The following is a 23,499-nucleotide window of genomic DNA, read 5'->3' on the forward strand; positions in this document are numbered from 1 at the left end:
CCAAGTGCATTGCTTTAGATCACTCATGAAACATGCAGCATAGGGGCACCTGGATGGCTCAGTCAGTTAAGCATCCAACTCTTTTTTTTTTTTTTTTTAATATTTTATTTATTTATTTGAGAGAGAGAATGAGATAGAGAGAGCATGAGGGGGGGAGGGTCAGAGGGAGAAGCAGACTCCCTGCTGAGCAGGGAGCCCGATGTGGGACTCGATCCCGGGACTCCAGGATCATGACCTGAGCCGAAGGCAGTCGCTTAACCAACTGAGCCACCCAGGCGCCCAAGCACCCAACTCTTGATCTCAGCTCAGGTCTTGATCTCAGGGTCATGAGTTCAAGCCCCACACTGGGCCCCACACTGGGCTCCACACTGGGCATGGAGCCTACTTTAAACAAACAAACACAACAACGACAACAAAAACAGGTGACTTTTGGGGTGCCTGGGTGGCGCAGTCAGTTAAGCATCTGACACTTAGTTTCAGCTCAGGCCCTGATCTCAGGGTCGTGAGATACAGAGCCCTGTACCAGGCCCCGCGCTCAGCAGGGAGTCTGCTTGAGAGTCTCCCTCCCTCTCCCTCTGCCCCTCCCGCTCGTGCTCTCTAAAATCAATCAATCTTTAAAAAAGAAACATGCAGTATAGAATTTCCCAGATTCAATTCATTATTAATATTAGACTTATCATTCATGTTAATTACTTTATAATATTTGAATAAGATGTCTGTTTAACTGTTTAATAAAGATGAAAGGATCAGACGAAGTATCGAATGGTTGTTGCCAGAAATAATCTCAACTCCCAATATCTATTAATTTATCTGCTTTTAAAAACAGTTTGCTTTGCAAAGCTAGAAAGGGAAGACTCAAAGTCCATCACAAAAAGGCTGTTTCTCCAATGCTCAACTCAACTGCCATCTGTCCACAAGTCTTCTCTAAACATCCCCATCCGGACATGATCACTCCTTCCTGTGAACCTTCAGAGCCCTGGATCTGCACCTCTTTCTGCCATCACCATATTATCTTGTATGATCATTATTTATGTGTGTGTCTTATCATATTTCCCCTTCTGGTTTACAAGCTCCTTGTGGGTAGGACCTGAATATGATTCATCTCTGGATCTCTCACAGAGTCTAGCACACAGTCTGACTGATTACTCCTGAATGAAGGGGCAAGAGAGTTGCTAGGTACCGCCTTTCTGAGAAAAAGAGGTCTCCTGGAAAGGCTGGCCCTGAAATAGACTTAACGGGATTGCCTCACAACCAAAGGAAGTGGCTGGTTATAGAAGTTATTCTGGGAAGCTCAGAATAAATGAGGTTCTCTCTGGGCCTTTAAAATAAGAAGGACAACAATCAGAAATCCACCTGAAACTGACTTACTAAAGTGAATTTAAGATAAAAGGACAGGATAGGAAGGCCACAACGCGCCCCCCATCCCCCACGCCCTGAAGTTGCAAGGCAGACTGTTTACTGGAAACATGGGTGCATACCACTCCTGAGTATAAATCTTTGAAAGACAGAACTTTCTCAGAAAGGTGACCAGGACAGACTAGTAAAGCTGGAAAAATTCATGACAAAAGGTAAGTAGAAGGAGGGCAAATACCTCTGCTTGGCCATTCATTAGCAGGAAAATGAGAAAATCATGGAGGAGATAAGATGATTCAATCAGATCATTCAAGGATGGAAAAATCTAGCTGTCACTCTAATATCCAGTTACTCTTTATCATTGATGAAGAAAGAAAAAGACCTAAACAGTTTTCAAAACATCTTAGAAGCAGAGTGATCCTCTTTTAAAGATCCTGGAAATCTTTCAAGCTCTTGCTCTTGAGCAGGTACCATGGCTCACCAAATCCTCCCCTCAGTGATACAATCAGACACGAAACAGGACTTATCAAAGTGATCAACCCCATAAAATACAAAGAAATATAAGATTTTATTGCAATATTCCCTGGTTTCTAAAACTCTGTACCATTAGACTGTAGCTCTCTTTTCTTGGCATATACCTCACTAAACCCATTATACAGTCTTTGAAATAACTAAAACCAAATAGATGTTGTTGGGAGATAATACCTAAAACCCTAACATATCTGTTCAAGGAAAAAAGTCAAAGAAAGCTCCCCTGAAATGAAACCCAATCCTTGACCAACGCTGCTTCCTATTAAAGTACTAGAGCTGTCCCAGTCCAGGAAATCAGGTTTCACCTAAAAACAACACTCTCATTGTCAAATGCAAGCAAATATATCCTAGCCCAGTTTTGACTGAAAAATCTAAACACTGGTACCATGTTTCCCTTTAATGACCATCCCCCCTGCAAAATCCAACCTGCAGCCTTTAGACCACAAGCAACCCCAATCATTCCTGTGTATCTCCCTATGTTCAAAGCACCTATCTTCTTCACTCCCTTTGTGACTCGCATTTTGATCATGTCTTCCTGTCATTAGATGACATGCTTTTTATTTTGCCCAACTGGCAGCACTTTCACATGCATTTTATTATGTTCCAGTACTGTTAAAGTATTTATTGAAGTTAATTCCAGGTTTATTTGAATTAGCCAAAACTGTTGGGATGTTATATTTCAAGTGGTGAGTGAGAGATACAGAGAAAGAAAGGCTATTAACATGAATAACTAGATGGCTAAGAAAGGGGTAGGATTTAAGCTTATTTGTGCTTGCCATTTTAGATATTCTTCCACACTACAAAGAAAAGTGTAAATGAAATTTGAGAACTAAGACTTCTGAAACAAAACAATTCCACTAACAGACAATTTGGTTCTAATGTTTGTACAGATGGACCTAAGGACATATGCCATTATCAACCATGGCTAAAGAGCATTTCAAGACTTAAGGAGGCATATGTTCTCTACAATAAAACCAATCTCAAATCGACAATTTCAGGAGAAAAATAGCACTACTCTGGAAACTAAAAGACCTGTGTTTGTGAACTGGCCTGTCATTCCACTAAGCCACCCCAGGAGCAATGTATACTGAACAAATATGCCAAAGGGGTGGTCTGGTATGGAAGACCTTCACTTGACCACTTGAGGATGCAATAAATGAATGAATACAAAAGAAGGCAGGGTGATTAGAGAGAAAAGAGAGGTTGGCAGTCTTTAAGCTCATCTACTTAATCATGCAAGAAAGCACTAAGCTTAGTGCCAGAAACCTTACTACTTAAGTTCTAAACCCTTACATAACTGGATCCCAGCTAGTCAAACTTACTGGTTTTGTGGTTTTATACCCACCACTATAAGAATGAATAACATAGCCTAACTGGAGACCGTTTTCCCCAACCCTGATTAATGCCAAGTTCAATGTTTGAGGGTATGCCTGTTTCTAGCTCCGAAAAGCTAAGTATGAAGTTGTTTTTCAAACTGCCTACTGGAAGAACTGTGCTTCCCAAAAGACTAAGGGTTGGAACTAGCTGCACATTATTCTCCCTAAAGATCTATTCACAAGGACACATTTTTAAATTGGCAGCAGAAACGTTTTTCCTTCAAAAACAAAAACATGTTTCTGTTTGCTATCTACTACAACGTCATCTTTTAAGCAAGGGCCAGATCATAGTACAGTTATAAATGGAAAAACGTGAAGGCATAGCAAGCGGTATAAGCATAATTAAACTGATAGGAAAGCATGAACAGAACACTTCAAGATCTGTTTCTGTGGAAGAGAAAATGATATGTAAACATCTTACTTCACATACTTTCTTCCTCATTTGGTCATTAATGTTCAACTTAAACCACCCCTGCATATATGACAGCAGTTAAGACACTATTTTGTGTGACAGAGGAAAAAAATCAAAATATTTCAGTGCAGTACTCCTAAAGCAAGGGTCTGGGAATGAGAGCCCACAGGCCGAAATCGGGCCTGCAGTCTGTTCGCATAAATTAAGTTTTACTGGAAGACTGCACCCTCATTCGCTGACACTGCTGAAGGCTGCTCTCACACACAACAGTATAGTTGAAGAGTTACAACATAAACTGTATGACTTGCAAGCCAAAAGTATCATCTGGCCCTTTATAAAAAAAAGGATCAGGTAACATTCAGAACCCAGGTCTAAACTGTTAAGTGTTTTCTTTCACTGAATCCTTCCATGACAGAAGAGGTGTTACCCCTCATTTACTGATGCGGCACCTGAGCAGCGGCGGCTGAGAAGCTTGCCCTACAGCACACAGCTGTTCCCCAGCTCCCTCACCTGTTCAGCCTCCATTAGGAGTGAACTGGGCCAGCCCCCTCTGCCCCAAAGGAGTATCTGTTAATCTCTTTGACTCTCCAACCTAGTAAGAGTGAATAAATTCTTGCAGGAAGAATGGTGAGTTACTGGTTTTTCAGGCTCTGAGCCTGAAAGAGAATTCTGACTTGAGCTGGAGACAGAAATAGTGCCAGTAGCCTGAGTTAAACTGTATCCTAAAACAAAGAGGCATTTTGCCTACTAGATCCCTTCTCAGATTTAGAAATCCTGAGAATAACCTCTTCCTGCTTCTGGCAGGATCCTGTATTTGTGCGTGCCCAGGAGAAGTGAAAAGTGTGATTCTGAAGAATGTTTCGATGCCAACTTAAGAGCTGCAGAGTTTACAAAAAATACTTGTCACATACATTACCTTCAACTGATCTTCACTCAGCTCAGGGATAAAGATATCAATATTATTCCAATTTTACAAATATGAAAGCTAAGGATTAGTTACTTGCTCAAGGGCACAATATAGTAAATGGTGGAGTCGGAAACACAAAGGCTCTACAATTCTGTTCTTGCCTTATTATAACTCGTTCATTCTCCCTTTTTGCATTGTTTTAAGGTTTGCATATATTCAAACTCTTCAGAGAGACGAGCAGTCTTGGCTGGGACCAATGACTCAAATCCTTAACCCAAAAGATAATTTTTATCCACTTGCTCCCATCATCTCTGTGACAGTAATAGAAAATGCTAATGGCACTCCTATCTACTATCATATAAACATCCTCTTCTTATTTCTGTTGTCTCTTTCCAAGCTCTGTCGCTTTTTTCTTTCCTATTTTATCCTTCCCCTTTGCATGTCTCCAGGTCCGTCAGTAGCACCTATAAATACTCAGTTGTGAACAGTGGGGGGCAGTAAAGTACAGGGAAATACATAAAGAAAATGGACTGGACCTAGAGGTTCTTGCTCTCTGGCTACTAACTTGCTATGTTTATGATCTTAGGCAAATCACTTAACTTCTTAGGGCCTCTGTTCACCTGTAGGAGCACCTCACAGGGCAGCTGCAGCACACAAATAGGAAAATACATGCTGGAAAGCCTTGAAAAATACGAAGCATCATACAAGTGCCAGATGGTATATCATCTTCACTGCTGAGAGCAAGGCAAGACACCTACTCTTGGCCTGAATGGTCTCAAGCAGAGCACCAAGCCCAAAGACCGATCTCCCTTAGGTACTGTAGCAAGTAACCCAACTTGTTTCTTCCTCTAATTCAGACTTTGTTGTTAACGTAATTTCTAAGAGTCCAGGCTTCAGATGCATAGAAACAAATACACAGAAATCTTTTCCCATCTCTCTTATAAACATGAAATAAATTGTAAAGCCCTTTAAAATGTTAAATTTAGAATGAGTGTACTCTTCCAAATAAGCAAACAATTCAAATGGAAATAACTAGGAATGCTCCAAATTTTAATCCCCAGGAATGTCAATGACAATAGCTATGCAGGTTTTCCCTCCAGACTAATCCAAAAACATTTAAATTCCTAGAACATGTCTCCTTGGACATGTCAGACTTCTGTAAGCTAGGAGTGTGTGTGGCTGCTTTGTCCTTCAAAAGAAAATCTTGTTTGTTACATTAGGGGGCAGAAGAGACCAGGAGTCTAGGCAGCATCCACCCTACTTGGCCCTACCACCCAAGATAAAGATTCTGTTTTGAGCTCTGGAGTACAGCGAACATGTTCTGAAAGCAGGAACTGTTGAGACTATTTCATGGAATGAAACCAACCTTGTTAAGGTTTTTTGGGAATAGCACTGTTAAGAAGCTTGCTTTTTACAGTACAACTATAACAAACTAAATATACACATTCACTAATTAGCGGCCACTAAATTTTTTTTCTCCCCAAAAAACCATTCTCAGCACCCAATAAAATCTATTTCTACAATTAACATATTCACTTTCTTCAGACTTGTGTGACATATTATTATTTGGCACGTTATTTCTTAAGCCTAAAATTTCCCTGCTCCTATGTTTTCCCCAGTTCTTACGTAATTGTCTTTGTTTCTGGCACATCCTCAAGGGAAACATTCCTTGCTCATAGTGGGAATTCAACACAAATCTACAGAATACAAGCTCCTCAAGAACTATTTTAAGACCCCAAGTATCTTTGGCCTCACTCTGGCTTTTCTCTGAAATGTTCATATGGGGAAATCCCTTCTGAAGTACCTGTACCCAGCTGTGCAATAACCTTTGTGCAGTAATCCAATAGAAAAGTCAAAAAAGAGTACGGAAGGAGAGAAAGCTGTTCTTCTTCAGAAAATGCGCCATGAATGTAGATAATTATCTAAATCATAGACTCCACTGGAAAATGGGAGATTGTGCTGATGAGTTAATCCATCTAAAAACTGCGGGGGGGGGCAAAGAATTCTCAATTAAAAACCTGCGGGTGTTGTAAGAATGTCAATGAGCTTGGTTGTATTGGTTTGGCTGTATGGATTCTGCTGATTCACAGACACATTGAATTCTGCCCTCTGCGTAGTGTCTTTTATGGTTGCCTTAGATGCTGAAAGGAAGGAAGGAAATGAGAAGAGTAGGAGAAGAAACAAATCCTCCAAGCCAAACAAGCACTACACCTCCTACCTCCATGTATAATAGCTGTCAGGAGCTGAGTGTAAAGACTACTTCAAAGAGGGTGAAGCAGCTGAGATGGTTATGCTAATCCTTTACATCTGTACATGCTTTACACTTCGTACAGGAGCTCTCTTTCCACCATCTCATTTGTTTTTCACTACATACGCAGCACAGGTACTAATACTCCCATCTGATAAAGATACTCCATCCAGATGGACCGAGGGACTTGGGAGGTCACAGGACAAGCACGTGCCAGAGCTGGAATGAAACCCCACATGCCTGGATTCTCCATTCTGCGCTCTTAAACCACATGTTCTCCTCCCTCCAGAGAATTAATTACTCAACAGAGGACCCAAAACTTAAGAACGTATGGCTCTTTGAAGCCTGCAACATTAAGTCCATCAAGCCTTTTACCTTTAGTTTTCCTGATCATTCTCCTGGAAAAAGTACTCCAGAAGGCCAAGGTGCCAGATTCTTATACATTTCAAAGTGGAAAGGTTAAGGTTTTCAAGCTTGTTAAAGCTACAGTTGCACACAGGACTGGGAGTCGGAGTTATCTGGTCACCAACCAAGAGTGATGATGAAAAGGTTTGGTCGATCAAGTTCACTCTTTGGGGGCCTGATGATGGGAAGTCACTCTATCTTTTCCCTTTAGTTCAAAGGAATAGCCTTAGCCTACCCCCCTTGTTGGAGATGTTTCCATAGGTGCACACTCACAGGAGGAATCATCTGGCTCAATACTATGCAGTGTTTCAAAATTATAGCTATTGCCACATTGTGAACATGGTGACAATGTTATTTTTATTATGTAGTCATTGCTCCAAGAAATCAGCATTCCTTTGTTCTAACTACCTCACTAGGGGTAAGGCAAGTATTATAAATCACAGCTAGGAAATATAAAGCAAATGATTATTTAAGAACACCATGACTCATCTAAAAATGCCAATCTCCGCAGTTCCAGATAAGAACACAAATCTAGCAGCTGCCCAAATGTGTGTGCATTTGCACAACTAAGGAACACCACAGGACAGCTAACACCAACTCTAACCTCTTATCTATGGGGGGAAAGTTCGTGAAATACTTACCTGACCTCAGTGAATTTAGGATTCAGGAAAGACAATTTCCCACCACACTCACTGGTGGTACTCATTTAGTACCTATCTATTTCTACTATGCTTTTTTTTTTTTTTTTTAAGATTTTATTTTTTGACAGAGAGAGAGAGAGCGAGAGAGGGAACACAAGCAGGGGGAGCGGGAGAGGGAGAAGCAGGCCTCCCACCGAGCAGGGAGCCTGATGCGGGGCTCGATCCCGGGACCCTGGGATCATGACCTGAGCCGAAGGCAGACGCTTAAACACTGAGCCACCCAGGCGCCCCTCTACTATGCTTTATTCTGAAAAGAAAGATGGCTGTGTTTAAAAACTTAAAATATAATTCAGTTTGACTATGTATTTGCTCCTTTTATGATCAACCTGTTTAGTCACTTCATGTAAGATTATATGTGAACTCTGGGCGGAAAAAAGTATGTGTCTCCTTTTTCGGGAAAAGCAGCACACACAGGCAAAGGGGAGGCGGAAGGAAGAATTAGTCCTATTAGACAGACATAGCTATAGCTTGTTTTTCACGGGCAGTAACAAGGTGCAGTGCAAAGAACACAGGGCTTATGTCACTAGGCTCTGCCTCTAATTTCCTCACCCACAAAATGGGGATAATAATCTTCTGCCTACTTACCTTAGGTAAATACTAAGTGAGAGAATAAATATAAAATCACTCCATTAACTATAAAGTACTATTTCGTATAAACATTACATACTATTACATTGTTTAACTACCTTCAAGGGTAGCTTCATGGGTATTTGACCAGTTAATTAATTACCAGGAGAGAAATAATCATGGAATTCAGGATATAAATAATCAATCAGGTAGAGTGGCTGGAAATTTACCACTCCTTCTCTAGTGAAAAGTTTATTACCTTTATTTTAGATTGAGGATAATTACAACATACCTAGTCTAGAAACTAAATATACATGCCTTATATTAAAAATTCTGCTAAATCCTACAGATGAGGCTATCCTATTCCTGGTAATTTACATTGTATGCTGCTCAGCCATGTTATCATGATCATGTGGCTATATATTACTTGCTAAGCAAATGCCGTCAAATTCCTACATGTGTATTTTTGCTTCATGCAGAGGCTGCCGTTTGAGACTTTATAAAGCTAACACCAGTGAAGATTAAGCCCAATGCAACTCAGAAAAAAAAACCCCAGCTTTTCCACTGGATGGAGGTGTGTGTGTGTATATACTTAAAACTTAAGGCTTTAGGGCGCCTGGGTGGCTCAGTTGGTTAAGCGACTGCCTTCGGCTCAGGTCATGATCCTGGAGTCCCTGGATCGAGTCCCGCATCGGGCTCCCTGCTCGGCAGGGAGCCTGCTTCTCCCTATGACCCTCACCCCTCTCATGTGCTCTCTCTCTCTCATTCTCTCTGTCTCAAATAAATAAATAAAATCTTAAAAAAAAAAAAAAAAACTTAAGGCTTTACATACACACGTATAAAGAAACATATATATAACTAATTTCAAGGAACTACAAGGTAACATTTCAAGGAAATATTTGTACATTTTCAGAACAAGTGAAGGCTACCAGATTTTAGGGCAGTATTTCTAATCTTCTACATATCAAGGCACACACTGAAAATGTTAATATTAGTTTTCTGAATACTCAACCCATGGGCTGATACCGATGCCCTCATTCCATTTAACTTGTCACAAGATCATGTATCACGCATGGTGCTCTAAGTATTCTGAGAAAAATGTGGGCTAACAGTGATACCTTACTTTGTTATGTAGGCCTGAATTAGGGAAGTTATAGATATTCTGCAGTTTTAATTAAACTAACATTCAAAAAAATGAGTAAGTAGCTTCAGAGTAAAGAATACTCTATATGGGAGCTCCAACTCAGATGAAAGGGGTGCACAATCAAAAAAGCTTACAGAACACTGACCTAGGGGCACCTGCGTGGCTCAGTCGGTTAAGCATCTGCCTTCGGCTCAGGTCATGATCCCAGAGTCCTGGGATCAAGCCCCGCATCGGGCTCCCCGCTTGCCAGGAAGCCTGCTTCTCCCTCTGCCTCTGCCTGCCGCTCCCCCTGCTTGTGCTCTCTCTGTCAAATAAATAAATAAAATCTTTAAAAAGAAAAAAAAAAAGAACACTGACCTAGAGGACTCCACCATGTTCATTTCTACATGTCTCAACTTAAGGGTCCAACTTTTTTTGTGTTTCCAATTTTGACACAAAGCTTCATTCTTCCGGTCCTTCTGTCCATTCTCTCTCCCTTGATTCCCTCCCATCTATTCCCCAGGTTCAGCTATAATCTCTATAGCTTAAATTCCAAATATACATTACCAATTCTGCTATTTCTCCAGCCCTGCAAGCTGGACATCTCCAACTGGAAAGCTGCCCAGAACTCAAACTCAAGCTCCATGTGTCCAAAATCTTCTTCTTTCCCCAAACCTGCTCCTTCTAACTTTTCAGTTTCTATCCTCCAGTCACCTAGGCTTAAAACCTCAGAGTCATCCTGGACTCTGTTCAATTCTCATCAACTTCTAGAATCTGTAGTAACAGTGTCCAACAGTGTCCATCTCCTGACCTTTCTTCATATGGTCACTATCTCTCTTCAGGTCCTCATCACCTTCATATAGTTAACAAAAATGACTATGATGATGATGATAATAGCTAACACGCGTTTAATGCTGGGTGCCAGGTACAGTTCTAAGCCCTTTGCATTGCTCTTCCTTTTCACCCTCATAACAATTAAGGGTTGTGAACCTAGTATGTGAACTCACTGCATTGTTCACTGTTTCTGGTGTCTTCTACTCAAATTCTGCTTATCTCTACAGAATGATGCTACTAAATCTTAGAAAAGCACATCTCTGATAATGCCACATCAACCTATTACCCAAAATCTTCAACATTCAACAGTTCACCAATGTCAACAGAGACAGTTCAAATTTCTTAACCTGACAGTCACAGCTGACCCCAACTTACTTCTCCAGACTTCTTTGTTTTTGCACTCCCTCCTGTCCCTAACTCGTCTCCTTATATGCTCTAAGCAGACTGGGCCATTTACTGCTCTCTTCAGCACATGCTGCACTTTTTGAATCATGACCTTGCTCCTCCTTTCCCCGTGCCTAAAGTGCCCTTGTCCCTACCTCCCTGAGTCTAACGCCCAGCTACACTGCCTTCCTTCATTCCTAAGTCAAAAGTAAAGATCTCCCTTCCTCTGAATTCTGTGTCCTTTGGTTGTACTTTCCATATCAGTTTCACATACTTGATATACATCCTCTGTCTCCCCTGTTAGATCCTGGAGTAAAATTTTATTTGTACACATTTTTGAAGTCTCCACACGTAAGACATGCGTATGTGTGGTGAATTAATGAAAGGAAATGTAAAGCATCCACCTTCAGTATTTTCTCCTAGGTAAGAACTATACAGCTTAGGAAGATAAAGGAAAAATTCATTTTATCTGGGTATTTCCAATCAAGCAGGTCTTGCTTTAGTTTTCTATGTAAATGAAATGATGCAGACCAAATGATAGTACTTCCAAGAAAAAAGGTAACCAAGTGAATCAGCATTGCTGTTTGCTGTGGTTTGTCTCTTTTTCTTCCTTTGAACTAAGGAACACAAGGTCACAAGCTATGTTATGCCACTTTAAAGTTAAACATTTACTACATGGCTTTTTTTCTTTAGTTCTGCCTTTACACTGGAATTTACCTTCATTTCTTATCCTTCAACTGCCCTTTTTCACTACAGAGTGTAGCGCTGTAACTTAATTTATAGTAAACATTCTCAACAGAGGAAAACTTTTGGTCATGTATTGAACAGTGAGGTGTGGCTTTGCGATACTGAGGGGAGAGACGGGAAGATAAGGGTGACAATACAGACAGAATCGGACCAAGTTTTAAAGGTCTGGGCCCAATACTGATGAGACAGCAGAGAGAAGAGGTTAAAAAGAATACGAAGCTTCTGGGAGATGCAGACGCAAGGAAGATACTATCCAGCTATGTCTACTCTACTTTTCAGACACAGTACACCTCAGCACCTACACATCACATAAGATGCTTATCATTCAAGCTCTCACTCTTTCAGTAAATTGTAACTTTAGTTCAAATATATGAAGGTGGTAAAAAGAAATCCAACTACAAAAAAAAAAACTTTAAAAGGTTCCAGTAGTTTATGGTCTATCAGAGAATATGCAAATGAGAACAAAACCAAACACACACGTGCAGAAACACAACTACTTTGTTGGTGGTAAAGATTAAAGTCAACATAGTTAAAATATTATTTAGGGAGTATATAGACAATGATTTCTATTTCAGTCTTGTCAAATGCTTAAAATGATCCTGGGATCTTTGTTTATGAAATACCAGTTGGCTTAAGGACTCACTTGAAGAACAAGGCCCGAACTTGTTTGGGAGTTAGCTTGCTCTTGAGGTGTATTAACAACCACCACCACCAAAAAACAAAACAAAACAAAACCCCAACTGGCATGCAGGTGTTGTGTTTGTATACCTTAGTTTACTTCCTTGTAATATATAAAAGTAACCCAGCTCTCTGGGACACCTCAGCCACGTGGGCACCATTAACTTCCTAGCTGATTCTCTGCTTTCTGAATAAGCCAGTTGGCTGAGGCAAGAAATCTTCAGATCCCAAAAGGGACTGTAAGTCTGCTGCAGCAGACTTTCTAACCAACAGACTCCACATGGAGACTTCTGAACCACTTCCATGGCCCATTTTCTGTTCCTTCTGTGTTCAAATAGCAAACCTGTATGGATGTACCAAAAGGAAGAGAAATATGAAAAATAAAAAGTAAAAACCACCTAGAGGAATAAAAGAAACCTGGAATGAACTAAGTAGGAGATGAATCTCTGAACTTGCATAGGCCAGCCATTAAAAAGCTGAAAGATTGGGGCACCTAACCTTTCTGGGCCTCAACTTCCCCACTTTACAAGAAGGGAAGTAGACTAGATCCCTAGATGATTTCCATCAGCTGAACTTAAGAGTGTAATAGCTCTGTATGCATATATTACTGGGGCCGGAATAGACAAAAATAACTCCATTCGTGAAGACCATGTATAAATGATTAGCTTTAAGAATACTTTTGGGGTTACTGAAGCCTCCATGAAAGTATATACCTTCTCTAAAAGGAGACCTCATCTTGTTTTAGGAACAAAAAGCTCACAGTGACCATGACTGCTGTTTTCAAACATACACATCCCAGGAAGCGGACTTTTATGTGGAGAGGCCAATTCCAATTTTGCCAAATCTTATTCTGTGTGAATGATTCCTTCAATGCATAGAAAGGAGACAGACATCAATGCTGACTGACCACGCCTGATAGGAAGTGACTTAATAGGACAGGAAATCAAATAGATCACAAAATATCCACCCCCACCCCAAGGGAAGAAAAAAAAGTCCTAAAAATAGATGACACCAGGCATGTAAAATGGGTAAGAAATCCCCATGGGTTTCCACCATTGATCTTGGAAATGTATCTCACAATATGCATCAGCTATGTGGCATTCATGCTAGTGTTTATATTTTGATGCAACCAATTATTTTTTTCTTTATCCCAACATTTACTTGCTTACCACTACTCTGCAAGCTGTAACTACCTCCCAAGTTTGAAAACTGACCAAAAAAATATGACCACAAAGCAAACAAAAAAATGGCTCCAGTTTACTTTATAAATATTTGTTGCACAAACTAAAAATGAACCTCTGCTTAGTAAACATCTGCAACTATTAGAACTTACCTGCATTATAACACAAATCTCAGTACCCAATCAGAACTGGTTCCCAGTTTTTATTCTAAGAGGCTCCTAAATCTAGTAAGGGTTTTTAAAAACTCAGCATTCCCATTTCATCTTATTCTTAGACACTCTTAATTTTTGACAAAGGGGTTAAAATTCTTTCATCATAGGCATCCTGGTAAGGGAAGGTTTGATGGTCTCAACAAATGAATTACGTAGGGTCATGTCAGCACAAACGAGAATATGCATGTGAAGGCATGTGGAACCATGTTTAAAAAGAGATGTGTCGGGTTTAAGGAAACTCCTTGGTAAACATATTAAAATACTGGCATTTCTTTTCTTTGATGCCCCACCTATCTTCGTATTTAACCCCTACCCCCCAATACTCTGGATTAATAGCAACTAATATTTATGTAGCAATTCACAATTTGCAAAGCACTTTGACTACATGATCTCATTTGAGACTCACCACTAAATAGGAAGGTGCTATTTTTAGGTCCCATTTTTACATGTGAGGAAGCTGACACTAAATGGCTGACTTGCCCAAGCTCACAAAGCTGATGATAGCTGAATGGAACCTGAACACAGGTCTCCTGACTTTAAATGGCCTGCTTTTGCTACCACACCATGCTGCCTCAAATACTGTAATCAGAGTATAAATAAATGCCCAAATCTAAGACCCCATCTAAGTCATCCCCACCCACACACACCCACCCCTAGTCTAAGTTCTAGTTAGCTGTGGAAGGTCCTATGCTCCTTATGGAAGCAGAGTTTTCTTCATTTTTCTGGAAAACATTTATCTGGCTAATGTGTTAAATAAGGAGATCATATAAACACCATTCGGCATATACTGGAAGATATCTTAGTCACCAGGGGTTCTGCATAGGCATGCCTATGTGCATTTTTCCAGGTAGTGGGTCAGATTCTCAGAGTCCATGACTCTGAAAAGGTTAAGAACCCAAGCTAGAGGCAATGGCTAGAGATCTTTCCAAGAAGCGAAATCCACAAAGTTCTCAGAGAGTTTTAATCAAGGCCTCATACTGTGCCCCACTTACCTTTCTGCCTTCCCTGCTCCAGGCATTCTCCCAGGCTAAAAGAGTCATTCGGTATCTACATCTGTTTTTTAAATCGTACATAAAACCTGGAGCAACTGATAACATATAAATCAATGACTTATAAAAAATAAATTTAAATTATCTGTTAAAGTGTAATCCTTAACACATACTCCTTTCTCTTATGATTTAACTTCCCAGAATGACAGTTTTCTTACCATAAGCATTCCAATTCCCTCAAAGAAGTTTTACAAACATAACTGCTTTGAACTCTTGAAATGCCATTCTTCACTAAGAACCCTCTAGATTACACAGAAGACAAGGTAGCGTGCAAGGAATTCTGAATCTGTTAGGCAGTTCACTCAACTATCATACCAAAAGGATTTAGAATTTTTTTGCTGGGGGAAGGAACAGAGAAGAGTGGGAGAGAGAATGAATGCAGCCCTATTGTCTTACTGCTTGAAAACTCCTAATCTGAATCTGTAACATATTCCTACTAACCACTCGACTTGAACATCAGAAGTACAGTCTCTTTTCATCTTAAATAGAGCTTTTCAGTCTAAATCTGTATAAACAAACTTTGTCCTTCCATCTTTCAACTCCTCGGCAGTTTTTCAAGGTCACTTTTGCGAGCAACGACAGAGGCCTGCATCGAGAACTTTGACTGCTACACCACTCATTTGAAGAGCCCCAAATCTAAACCCCCATGGATCCTCTCTGGTAAATCCTTTATACGAGGGGAAGCCAGGGGAAGGCAATCAACACCCTCCAAACTTCTCCTCTACTAGGGCCTGCTCCTTTTCCCTACCCAGAGACTGAGTACTGCTGGCTCACTGCTCCACGCTGAGTCTGCTGCAGAAATGTTCCAATGACCTTCATTCCATATTTTCAAATAAGAAGAAAACAAAGAATTGCTTTTTAAAATCAAGTGTATTATAGATGTTAGTACATGGGACATAAGAGTTCACTATTCACAAAACCTGGCTGGTTACTGATTAGCAACCAGCATTAGCTTTGTATCCCTAAAAGAGGGGAAAAAATTATCAAGGGCAAAAGATAGGGTGCCTGTACTCTTAACTTTCCTATTCACAAAATGCAGGTAAATTAGGATTCAAAATATTTCATACAGAAAAATGAAAAGCACTTTGCTCACATTTTTAAAAGAACTAAACCAATGCCTGACAAAATGTGTGAAACTGGTAGAAAAAGATTTGCTCTTTTCACTGCCAATATAGTGGAAAAGTATGTTTCTCACCAACATTCTAAACTAGAATGTGTATTTTAAAACAAAGACTGTTACTTAATTACTGGTACGTATTAGAATAGAAGCAGACAGGTAAATCAAGAAAGTTACGGGAGAATTTCACATAGGCATGTGGGCCTTCACCATTAGAACCTGCATCCGTGCAAACCGTATTTTCACACAAATTTAGAACAGCAATGGTGTTGCTTCCACCTCTGAAAACACAGATGTCAACAAAGTGCATGGAAACAGAAAAAGTCTTACAACAACTCAGCTTATTCTGTAGGAAAGCTTCAGTGCACTTGAACAAAGGAAAATTATTTGGAAAACAGTTAAGTTTACCCAATGCAAAGAGAAAGTGCTTTGCTTCTGTGTGTCCCTGAAAAATGATTAGCCTTTCTTCATGTACCTGATCTTGTCAATACTCAACTAGGAAAAGAAATCCTAGGTGAAGGGCATGCAAAATCTAAACAGAGCCAAGGTATTCTAGGTGCACCAAAAGGTATGCATGGAATGTAAAGTGGCCATTTTCTGAAACAGTGCAACTTGTCTACACTCTCTGAAGCTAAACAGTTTCTACCATTTTAACACAAAACAAAGAATTAAACTTACCGGGAACTGCATTAATTTTACATGTAGTTATTTATATCTCCTCGGACAGGGAGAATTTAAGTCACTCCTAGCCCTCCCCCCCAAAAGGACGGAGGAAACAAAAGGCAGCAGGAGATGCAGAAACCTGAGTCTGGAATGTCCACTCCAGTGAAAACCCGAACAGCTGTCCCCCCACCCCCCAGCAAACTATTCGCCATTTTTCTTTGTCTTTCAGCTGACCCCTGCCTCAGTGAAAAACTCCGAGGCTCCAATGAAGCCCTGCAGCCTCCTTCCACTTTAACAGTCAAAGGCATTCAATCTAGCATGCTATTTGACACCAAACCTTGCCTCCAGAGTGGTCCCATTGGCTGAGCTGCTTTATCAGCTAAGAACACAAAGCCATGATTGGCTGTTCACGTCATCAGTTACCTCCTTTGTACACTTCCTGTTTTAAAGTTACCTTGAGAAGCAGAACAGGGGTCAGATTCAGACTTCAAACTACAGGGAACTTAAGGCTTGGAAATGCCTGGCAAATACACACAGCAGATGCACTAGGGCCTCTTGTGTTTCCAAAACAGAGGAAACTGCAAATTTACAATGTTCTTAAAATCACACGAAAGGGTTGTTACAGTTCCCACCCAAAGGATTTCTTATTGGCTGTCAGAGTTCCACTTAAAAAATTTAAGGTAATTTAACTGCTTCTGATTGGCCATCAAAGATGTCTGTAAGATATTGCTACAGTATCCTATGGCAGTAAACCAGAGAAGCAATGTGCCTAAGATCGGAAAGTTGTGACTTAACTATCCAGTTTTCTCTTGAGCATTAACAGAAGAAAAAGCAAACAGGGTGGGCTCATCCAACAGCTCCAAAGAAAATGTGACCTCTTTCCAGTAACAAAGAGTGATAACAATGGCCATACAACAGCTTGTAGGATTTCTAAAAAGGCATCTGTCATTATGTCCCTGGTAATTTTGAAAGCACATTATTAGTACTAGTTTGAAACACAAACTAATCTAAATAGGAAAATTCTGGAGTAATATAAGAAGGTAGTGACAGAGATGGTGGCATTTCCAAAAGGTCTACCAGGAACCCGAGAGGGAAATACAATGATAAAGGGGGGGGGGGGGACTGGCAGAGATAGAACACCAATTGACTATTGTTTAAAGCTCATTACAGTTTGATGGATTTATTATTTAGGATGGTCATAAAAAATGATTAGCTTTTAATATTACAGTGTTGATATCACAGACAATAAACTTTTTACCACATTTTCAAGAACAAGTAACAGGGATGATCTCAGGATAGACAGTGCAAATACTGCAGTTACTGAAGACATTCTGGGGTGCTGAAGTTTACCGCGGTGGTCAAAGATTTGCTTATGGATTTTGGGCCCAACTGTTGAGGTTTTAAAGAGGAGCCTCCTAATATGGTGAAAATGAATTAACATGTCTTTTTTCTTTTCTTTTTACAAAATATTCAAATAGAAACATCGTACTATTACCAAAGGCCTTTAACAGTCTCCTTAGATCTGCTTCCTCCCTTGAAACCAAGTATTCCAGGACTAAACAACACAACTGTTTTGCCAGGGGAAGGAGACCTTCTCTAGAAATACCTCGGCTGACCTTACATGCAAAGTCATCATGGGCATATGCAGGGATTTGGTAGCGCCCTGAAACAGAAGCAAGGTGGTCCTTCTAATCGCTTTGCCATACTAACTTCTCTATACACATTCTACTCATTTCTCACATTGAAATGAATTAATTTCATCATGATTAGTGCCAGGTTCTATGCTAGGTATGTTACAGACTTTCCCCCTCTAATCCTCACTATCCGCTTTTATATGTGAGAAAGAGTGAAGGAGAAGTTTGACAAGTGGCTCCTAACCATACACTGAGGATGCAAACTCAGGTCCCACCTAGGGCGCTATTCTTTCTATTGTACCACAATGCTGATACCGAGACATGGGGCACCTCAGGGCACAGCCAAGGAAATTCTTAGGGGTCACATATATGTAGAGGTAGCATAAACTATTACACCCAACTTCATTAATTTAAAAATCAGAAATCTGACTGATGTTGAGCTTGATCTCTTGGTTGGAGACCTAGCTAAGTATGTGACAAAATAGCACCCTTTCCTTAAAGCCCTAAAGCTACTAGAAGGGACTGTCTCTCTTCTATCTCCAGCATACCCTGCAACCCTGCAGAAAGCAACTCCTGAGCCATAAAAGGCAGTGTGGGAGGACTACCAGCTGCTACAAAAAATCTTCCCCATGCCTTTCACCACCAATCCAGGCTGAAATTTGGTTCTTGTCCCAAATGCCCATCCTTGACTCTGTGTTTGATGTACCCGATTAAACCAAACATGTCCCTTAATACTCTGTGAAGGTCTTTGGCGTAGTTTTTACTAGTTCTTGGAAAGTTTGCAAGAAAAACACTTCAACCCCTATCTCTTTTCCTTTTTTAAAGATTTATTTATTTGAGAGAGAGAGGGAGACAGCATGGGGGAGGAGGAGAGGGAGAGAGAAACTTAAGCAGACTCTGCACTGAGCACGGAGCCCTACTTGGGGCTCTATCTCACAACCCTGAGGACACGACCTGAGCTGAAACCAAGAATCAGACACTTAACCAACTGTGCCACCCAGGTGCCCCTCAACCCCTATTTCTCATCAACAGCCACCTTACTATAATTCAAGCTACAAGTGGGAAGAGAACTGAAGTTATCCTAGAATTTCCATCTGGCAGCCTGACCCATTCACTTACTATTGCTTTCTCCTCTCTAGCCTGTTGTTACTGTGGACTAAGAGCCTCATGGGATCTCTGGGATTCCAACTCACATTCTTCCCTGGTCCTGGATCTCAGCAGCCCTCCAAACCAGACAACTGCGTCGTCTGCCTTAAAAAACACCCAGATCACTATGAGGCAAATCTAAGGCCTCTGATTAAGTGGTTCAAGCTTAAATACTCTCAAAGTAGGCACAGTGGGAACTGATGCTCTTGGTCAGAAAATTCTATGACCCTGGCCAAGTTACTTAACCATCTCTGAGCTCACTTCATGTATAAAATGGAAGAAAATAACACCAACCCATGGGAAAACTGAGGCTTAAATGACAAGGTAAAGCACTCAGCATTAATACCTAGCATGTGGTAGGTACTCAATATCTAAATATACACTTGACTATAGCACTTATCATACATTATAATTACTTTCAACCATGTCTCTATTACCAGAGGAGGGCTTCCTGAAGACAGCGGCTGTGTTTTGTTTATATCCACATATATCCCCAGTGTTCAGTACAGAGGTATATCTCAAACACAACCTTAGCCATAGTGTCAACGAAGTAACAAGGAGTAGTGGGGATTGAGGAAAACTGGAGAGTGCATGTCCCATCTAAAGGGGCAGCCATTGTTCAGCTCCAACTGACAAATGCCATGGAGGAACACTAGTCCACTGCAGCAAGAGCTTCAAAACCAATCAAAGAAGCAAAAGCCAGATCCTGAACACAAAAAGGTGATGCTAGAACAGCTCCTGATCTGCCATCTTGAGGAATGACTGCAGGACCAGTGTTATGGCAGAAGCTGGCCCTAACCACCATGACAATTCTTGTCAAGTACAAGGTCTTGCTCAGTCCCCCAGCTAACCTAATCTTGGGAGGTTATACTGTATCACATCAGAAGCATAACTAGCAGCAAAGATATTGGGCTCTTCAGTGCCCTGAACAAACATTTTACTGATGGTACCCCTGATTTCTTTGGACTTAGTGAAGTAAGTAAACCCGGAAGCCCCAAGAAATATCAGAGAACCTCTTAAAAAAAATGAACTTTTCATATGTTGTGATGTGAACACAAAGCCATATTCATTTGAATATTAAATACATTGTATGACTTCTTACATACTAAGCTGATGAGAGATATATATACCAGTTTTGTACTGATGTTGTGATAGGTTAAGGGAATGGGGTATTTTTTTATGAATTCCTTTAATGCAACCACTCAAAATCAAACACTGTATTTTGCTTATGTAAATGAGAAACAAGGCTGAGTTAGTCTCCCAGTATTAGATAACACTATACAAACTGTTTTGTAATCTTTTGCACTTAAAAAATGTTAACTTTCCATATCAAATATGTATCTATATCATTTATAATTGGGTTATAGTCCATTGAATGGATGTACCATAATTTTCAATCAGTTTTATATTAATAACTTGTGTTTCCAATTTTTTTTTTACCTTTTGAATTTTTTGAGTATAGTTTTCACAATATTACACTAGTTTCAGGTGTATAACACAGTGATTCAACTTCTCTATGTTATGCTCACCACAAGTTTAGCTACCATCTGTCACCATACAACACTACTCCAGTATCATTGACTATATTCCCTATGCTGTGCCTTTCATTTCTGTGGTTTATTCATTCCATAACTGGAAGCCTGTATCTCCCACTCCATTTCAGCTATTCCATGCCCTCCTTGGCAACCATCAGTATGTTCTCTGTATTTATAGGTCTGATTATGTTTTGTTGTTCATTTGTTTTGTTTTTTAGATTCCACATATGACTAAAATCATACAGTATCTGTCTTTCTCAGTTAGACTTACTTCATTTAGCATAATATTCTCTAGGTCCATCCATGTTGTCACAAATGGCATAATCTCATTCTTTTATATGGCTATGTAATATTCCACTGTGTGTGTGTGTGTGTGTGTGTGCACGCACCACATCTTCCTACCCACTCATCTATTGATGGACATTTAGGTTGCTTCCACATCTTGGCTATTGTAAATAATGCCAAGGCTACAATGAACATAGGGGTACATATATCTTTTTGAATCAGTGTTTTCATTTTCTTTGGGTAGATGCCCAGTAGTAGAATTACTGGATCATATGGTATTTCTATTTTTAATTTTTTGAGGAATCTCCATACTGTTTTCCACAGTGGCTGTACCAATTTACATTCCCACCAACAGCACACAAAGGTTCCTTTTTCTCCACATCTTTGCCAAGCTTATTTCTTGTCTTTTTAATTTTCTGACAGATGTAAGGTGATGTATCATTGCAGTTTTGATTTGCATTTTCCTGATGATTAGTGATGTTGATCACCTTTTCATGTGTCTGTTGGCCATCTGTATGTCTTCTTTGGAAAAATGTCTTTTCAAGTCCTCTGCCCATTTTTTAACTGGATTTTTTTTGGGTACTGAAATGTATAAGGTCTTCATATATTTTAGATATTAATCCTTCAATGTCTTCAATTTTAAAATATTGTAAACAGCATCACAGAGAACATCATTATGCCCATTCCTTGTACCCTCATTATCCCTTCCAGAACCACTGCAATGGCTTCATAAATAGTATCATTTTGTCTGGTTAAAAAACAAAAAACAAAACAAAACAAAAAAACCATGAAAGCCAGATTGTTTTAATGTTAAATCTTTCCATTTTCAATTTTGGTTCGAATTTTTTAATTATAAGCAGATCAAAGAAAATTAAGGGCTGCCAGATTGTTCCTCCTGACCCGTATCTTTCACCTGACTTGGTCGTGAACAACTATCAGTTATTTCCCAAACCAAATGCACCTTCAAGGTTTAAAAAAATTTATCAACACATTTTCAAAAGAATCTGACAGAAGTTCTGAAGATAATTTCCAAAGAAGTCCCAGAAATATTTTGAGCAATGACAGTATCATTAGAATAAGGAACACAGCGCTTCCTGATGCCCAGTAAATGGCTGCTCAATAAACTAATGAAGTGAACCAATAAATGAGACCTTAAGTGGATCATAAATTCTGAATTACTTGTTTTTAAAAAATAAATTATATTCTCCAAAGCATAAATTAAAACCAATGGGTGGAAAACTGTTCTAGAAAACTATGCTGTTCTCTCAGAGCTGTCCAAAGATGGCACAAGCTGCCTCAGAAGCTATGGATGGGGTTGTTAGCACAGGCTGTTTGAACACTTGACAGGAATATGTGAAGACAAGATGAAAAAGAGCAGCCATGTGGAGAAGCAGAGGGAAAAAAAGCCCAGTCTTTGCAGCTAGACAGATTTAGATTCTAATCCCTCCTCACCTCTTTTTAGCTGAGTAACCTCAAACTAGTTACTTAACTCCACTGAGGCCAATCTCCTAAACTATAAACCATCTTGCAAGGCTGTAAGGATTAGGGATACTTTCATTCATTCAATAAATACTTATGTGTAGGTATTGTGCTAGGTGTTATGCTAAGATCTGGGGATCCTAAACAATACACAGTCCTGTCCTCAAGGAGACTAAAGTCTTTTATAACAAAAAAGAAAATTAAAACAGGCAATCATAGTGCTGGGTGTTAAGAGTTCCAACAGGAGCAAATGCATAGTACAAGACATAAGTAGATCCCCTAACCCAGGGCCTAACTAAATTTCAGGCTGAGGGCGCCTGGGTGGCTCAGTTGGTTAGGCAACTGCCTTCGGCTCGGGTCATGATCCCGGAGTCCTGGGATCGAGTCCCACATCGGGCTCCCGGCTCAGCGGGGAGCCTGCTTCTCCCTCTGACCCTATCCCCTCTCATGCTGTTTCTCTCTCTCTCTCTCTCTCAAATAAATAAATAAATAAAATCTTTTTAAATAAATAAATAAGTAAATAAATAAATAAATAAATAAATTTCAGGCTGGTCAGAGACAACTCCTTGGGGGATTTAAATTGTAAGAAGAATAGGAACCTACTGAGACAGACAAGCAAACTGCATGTGCAAAGTCCTGGAGCTGACAGAAAGCATTACATTCCTGGAATGGCTATAGTTTGATATGGCAGCAGCCCAGTGACAAGAGGCTAGAAGTTAACCTAGAAAAGTGAACAGGCCTGGACAAGACTAAGATACTAGAACTTTATTCTGAAGACAACAGTGAGCCACTGAAGAGCTTTATGCATGGGACTGGCACAATCAGAATTACCCTTTTAAAAGATCATTTGGGGTATAGTATGGAGAAGTAGACAGGGTGGGAGCATGACAGCTCCAGACAGATAGCAGGGAAAACAAGACCTTGCATCATCT

The 23,499-nt window shown here is 40.1% G+C and overlaps 1 protein-coding gene across 5 annotated transcripts in view; it reads right to left on the minus strand.

Moving 5' to 3' along the window:
• NFYC (nuclear transcription factor Y subunit gamma) overlaps window positions 1–23,499 on the minus strand; it is a 66,514-nt gene that overhangs the window by 34,005 nt on the left and 9,010 nt on the right. Inside the window, exon 1 of one of the 5 annotated variants that reach the window (XM_036102894.2) lies at window positions 16,504–16,644. The exons of the other annotated variants lie outside the window; for them this stretch is intronic. The gene's annotated coding sequence lies outside the window, so the exon portion shown is untranslated. Of the gene's footprint in view, window positions 1–16,503; window positions 16,645–23,499 lie in introns of those variants that run through there. 5 annotated transcript variants of the gene reach the window in all.

This window comes from Halichoerus grypus, chromosome 5 (assembly GCF_964656455.1).
Source record: "Halichoerus grypus chromosome 5, mHalGry1.hap1.1, whole genome shotgun sequence".
Lineage (NCBI taxonomy): Eukaryota > Metazoa > Chordata > Mammalia > Carnivora > Phocidae > Halichoerus > Halichoerus grypus.